This window comes from Crotalus tigris, unplaced genomic scaffold, assembly GCF_016545835.1.
Source record: "Crotalus tigris isolate CLP2741 ecotype Arizona unplaced genomic scaffold, ASM1654583v1 scf7180000024340.7048381, whole genome shotgun sequence".
Classification (NCBI taxonomy): Eukaryota; Metazoa; Chordata; class Lepidosauria; order Squamata; family Viperidae; genus Crotalus; species Crotalus tigris.
In genome coordinates this window covers 3,980,624-3,986,623 of record NW_024100510.1, presented here as the reverse complement: position 1 = coordinate 3,986,623, position 6,000 = coordinate 3,980,624, and positions in this window count along the sequence as shown.

The following is a 6,000-nucleotide window of genomic DNA, read 5'->3' as shown; positions in this document are numbered from 1 at the left end:
TAAGAGATAAGGGCAAATTGACACAGCATAGCAAACAGTGTGGAAAATCCTCCACTAAGATCTAGAAGCTTAGGCAAATTGCTTTGGAGAACAATCACTTTGCTTTTGTTTTTATTTTTTTTAAATATAATCTTATTGAAATTTTAAACAAGATAAAAACAATACAAATATTAGAAAAGAAACAAAAAATGAAGAAATAGTGAATAAGAAAGAAAAGTGGCTTCCAATCTTTTTGACAGTAGTTATAAATGCATTTATATTTTATCCTCTTTAAAGTTACATCATAATTTCCTTCTTCTATAAGTTACTTTTTGTCATCAAACCCATACATCACAAGCTCATTTTTTATTTTTTTTAACAGAAAGTCCATAAGGGATTTCCAGTCATTGATGAATGTAATAGTTGATATTTATTTCTTTAATTCTTCTATTTCAAAACCCTGATTGCACAGCTCTTGTGTGAAAGTCTCCTATATGACAGATTGCTGAAAGTCACAGAGCTTCTCCAACCAATGTACAACATACTTTTTATGCATAATCATGTATTATGCAATAAACATTCTGCCCAAGTATTTAGTGCATTATTCTAGCAATAAATAATAAATCTTTCCCAATATACATGCACACGTAGCAGCCAATGCAAGTTATGAACTATTTTATGAATTAAAGGAATCTGATTCAATAAATATTCAAGAAGAAAACTTCAAGTGCCTTGTATACCATTTACATTTTTTTAAAGTTCTTGCAATGTGCTAATTTAGGTGAAACTTAGATTTTTTTTAACTTCTCATACTTATTACTTGGTTAATGTTTTCATTAATCCAGTTCTGTGGGATATTTATTTATTTATGAGACTTATATACCGCTTTAAGTGCAAGCACTCTCTAAGCGGTGTACACCAGTAAGCAATGTATATATATATATTTACATTGCCCCCAACAATCTGGGTCCTCATTTTACCTACCCCGGAAGGATGGAAGGCTGAGTCAACCTTGAGCCGGTGAGATTTGAACCACTGACCTGCTGAACACAGTCTGCTAAAGTGTATTAATATGTATATTTGTACATAATATCCCATGTGCTTTGAAGGGAAATGAGACATATTTTTGTGCGTAGCTAATGTTCTTTTACTACCACTGCTAGTAATTTCTTGTCATCATCAGTAATCTTTCCAACTGAAATTCCAGAGGCATCTGCTGTTTACTCAGAACAGATTTGAATTGTAGTTTTGACCTTCATATGTGATTTTTTTCTATAACATGCTCCATGTACTATCACTGAAGCAAACTCTACTGTAGACTTATGTAGATCTATATTGTTATTCTGTTATTTACTGTATAATAATAATAATAATAAAGTTGGAAGGGACCTTGGAGGTCATCAAGTCCAACCACCTGCTCAGGCAGGTAACCTTATACCATTTCGAACAAATGGCTGTCCAGTTTCTTCTTAAAAACTTCCACTGTTGGAGCATTCACCGCTTCTGGAGGTAGGTTGTTCCATTGGTTAATTGTTCTAACTTTCAGGAAGTTTCTTCTTAGTTCTAGGTTGCTTCTCTCTTTGATTAGTTTCCATCCGTTGCTTCTTGACCTGCCTTCAGGCGCTTTGGAAAATAGCTTGACTCCCTCTTCTCTGTGGCAGCTCCTGAGATATTGGAACACTGCTATCATGTCCCCCTTGTCCTTCTCTTCATTAAACTAGACATACCCAATTCCATCTATCTTTCTTTATATGTTTTAGCCTCCAGTCCCCTAATCATCTTTGTTGCTCTTCTCTGTACTCTTTCTAGAGTCTTAACATCTTTTTTACATTGTGGTGACCAAAACTGATGCAGTATTCCAAGTGTGGCCTTACCAAGGCATTGTAGAGTGGTATTAATACTTTGTGTGATCTTGATTCTATCCCTCTGTTAATGCAGCCTAGCACTGTGTTGGCTTTTTTGGCAGCTGCAGCACACTGCTGGCTCATATTTAAATGATTGTCCACCACAGTCTGGCAGTAAGGGAAATAGATCAAAGAGTAGATAGATAAAGGAAACCAGAGAGGATACATTGTAGCAGCTATAGCAAAATGGAGAAGATACATTGTAGTGCCCATCGCTTTCCCCCCCTCCCCCCAGGAGTATGGCAGAACATGCAGGAAAACAGAATAAAGAAACACACCCCACCCAATAACCAGGTTCTGACAGGTACTCTGTATTATTTTCTGGATAGATCTTTTGATGTCTTTCAAGCATCATTCTAGCTATTAAGATGGTTAAAATTTTTCAGCTGGAATTTTAAATGCAAAGGCTAACAATTACTTTACTCTCCCATCAGCATAAGAGTAAAGCAGTTCTTTACAAGTCTAGCCATGTTACATTTCTAAAGTGGGTTGAGTTCTGCTGTAATTTCCTTAATAAGTTACTAAAAATAACCTACACTGTTGTATGCATCTATGCAAAACACCTGCAAAATTTCAAAGGCATACCTGCAGGGGCTAGGAAAATAATGATGTAATTAACTGAAAAGAGTTGACACCCTTGAAAATTCAATAAAGAGCTGATGGGTGTGAACAATTATATTTCAGCAACCCAAAAAGGTTTTGTCCAGCAGAAGACCATATTCAGGGGATTATGCATCAAATCCATTGTGCTCCCCTGAAAAAGCAGGTAAGCATGCATGAGTACTCCTTGATCTTCAGTTATCTCTGGATTCCTATGAAATGACTGGCAAAGAACATTTTTGCACAATTGCATGCATTAGCTGTGATGGTTCTTCAGCTAATATAATATTTTGCAATTAGAATATGGCAACCTGCTCCAAGAACTCAGGTAGCCTCACCACCAATGTGGAACAGAAACTATTCTTGGATGGTTTACTTGGATTCAAATGATACTGCAAGCAATAAAGAGAGACTTGTCAGTTGGAAGGGAAGCTCTGTTATGGAAACCTACCTGGCAGAAGAAGCAGCCCAGAATAAGACTGAAAAGAAGTGAAATTTAAAATTTTATGTAATGAACTAAAGGCAATTTAGAATTATGGACTGATTTAAGGACTAAGATTATGAGCGAGATGTAATAGAAATGGGCGATTAATGGAAGATATGTATTAAATTGACTAAGAATGTACTTTTTGAATTGATGGGTTTATCGATATGAAAACTATTATTTTTAATAAGATGATTTGTTTGTTTGATGTTCAATGGATTGAAATGATTTAAGGTTTGATATTATCTTTTCAGCTTAAAAAGTAAGAGAAAAAGGAGTGATTAATGGAATATATATATTAAATCAATTAAGAATGTGGTTTCTTTTTATTTTTTTTAGAATGATAGGTTTATTTGTAAGAAAATTATTATGTAATATTGAGTTAACCTAATAAGATGATTTGTTTGTTTGATAACATGGATGTGATTAGTTATGAAAATTAACTGGATGAAATTTGAATTCTGTCAAATGGATTGAAATGATTTAAGGTTGGACTTTATTTTATCAGTTTAAAGAGATTGATTGATGGATGGATTAGATATGTATAGGATAGATTAATATTTTATTTTAAATAAGGGATATTAGTGGAAGAAGAAATAAATAAGATCTATGATAAAATTAAGGAATTAGAATATATTTGGAAGGGATACCTGAACTGATGATGTTTGTACTTAAAGTTATTTTGATTATGGTACTGTAAATTTATAAAGCTTTAAAAACAGGTTTAGGCTGAATAAATTTAAGCTAGAATTGGATTATTTTAAATAAAATACGGTACTTAATGGAAAAAGAGAGGGAATATTTGATGTATTGATTGAATTATGTATATATGTTTTGTTTGCAGGTGTTTGACCACCCTAACACCACGGTGTGTCTTGAGTACTTTGTTTTAAAAATCAAAAAGCCAATAAAACCTGTCTTAAAAAAAATAATAAAAAAAAGAAACTATTCTTGGAGAACAGCAACAGACATTGTCCTGTATTCACACACAGAGACCAATCTTTGACTGTGACCTTTGGGCATGTTTTCCTTACAAAGTAATGTTTTCCTTCTTTGTCTGGCTTACCTGTTGTTCTTTACTTTCTTCCACTTTGATTGGCCACTTCCCAAAGGCAGGAATACCCCTTGGTTCTCTCCAAGCTTTTTTGCTATAAGAGGTCTTTCTCACTGGCTTAGCAGCTCTAATAATTGGCTAGTTTGCAACCTGAGAGCAGTTTTTTTAATTACTGTTTTTCTTTCCTTGGCTACTTGCTTTTCTGTCAGGAAAATGATACAGCAGGGAACTAAATAAACCACTTGTATGTATGTATGTATGTATGTATGAATGAATGAATGAATGAATGAATGAATGAATGGTCTTTATTGCAGTTACCAAACAGTACTATATATAGTATTACAATCAAAATTATAAAGTCCTAATAACTCTTCTGGGCAAACTTGCCTCCATGCAGTGCACTGCATTGGGTATACAGGTAATCCTTGTTTAGCAGTTATTTTAATTTAAAGATTGCTTGCAGTTTTGACAGTGATGAAAAAGTAACATAAAAGCACCATGAGATGAGTGGCATATACATTTGATAAACTTTAAAACCAATTCTCACAATTATAACCTTCACAGATATATAAAGCAAAGGAAAGGTAAAATAAGATTGTAAGCACAGTTATAGTTTTGCTTAGCTTGCTTCACTTAACAACCAAATTGCCAGTCCCAAATGTGATCACTAAATGAGGATTACTTGAAAGACCTTGCTTTAAAACACAGACTTGAATATATGTAGTAAGGAAAGATTTCTAACTTCCTAGTCCTGCCTCCACTCCATGAAGAAGTTGGGTTAGACCTTTGACCATAAAAGCTTAATGGCAGCTGGAATGTATTGAGCTTGTGTGGTGATAGAAGGGTAGAATATCTGCACTGCTTCTTTGAGTGGTGTGCAAGAAGTCTTCAACTTCCCATTTCAAAGTAAAGTCACTCTGAGGTAAATTAAAATTTCTTCCCATTGACAATCCTGTTCAGACACCTGCATCTTCTTGGGCACGCTGTAATCTTTCTTTGTTGCAATTCAGTTGTAAGTGGTGAACCATACCCAAGAGGAACAAAGAATGAACGGTCCTCTTCAGTCCCATCAGTGCATTGACTGCATACAGTTGCTGTCTGCTAGCTTGCCATATTTGATGAATGGTGTTCTGCTTTTGTCAGACAATTTGTGATAGAATCTATATAGAAATGAATAATAAGGGAGCCTTGTTTGACACCTCTTCTGTTAGGAAGGCTTGGAAAGTTGCTGAGCTACCTTACATCTTAGCTGCAGCTTAGGTGTTTTCACACATGTTATAAATATTATAGAAATAGAACTTTTTAAATCTTATTCACTTTATTAATAAGCTACAGCCCATACTGGACAATGGCACTACACTTTCTCAGGCATCGGATGGCAGACCCATACTTACATGCAGACAACCAACGAATATAAAGCAGATTCTCAAAAGCCACAAGAAACAACCAGACCATGATGCTAATAAGAGAAACAGAGCATGTAACAAACTCATGTATCTACTATCCTCCAAACAACACTATCACCTTTTTATAGAAAGATGAGAATGAAAATATCCAAGATCTGAGTGCCAAAAATTAGTTACCAGTTACTGCTGCTAGCAGCTGGTACCTCTTAGTTATTATAGCTTCCTATTTTTTCATGCAATCAACTACTTATACTGGAAGATATAAGTTGAATATACATTATAATGTATAATATACATTAAATATTTTATTAATTTTCTATTTTTACAATCAAGTGCCCAATAGACAAGGTGATGACTGAGTCCATCAGTGATTCTGTGGTACATGTAAGCTTCTTCAAATTAAATCCTATATTACACTATCCAGTACATCCTCTCTTCTTCTGGTAATAGACATTTTTCCACACTAAGCAAATACAATTCTTATTGTTGTGAGTAAATATACAATTGCCTATCAACATTTGTTACATTTTTCTAATAGTGTCAATAATATCAGTTTAGATTAGAATATCTTTT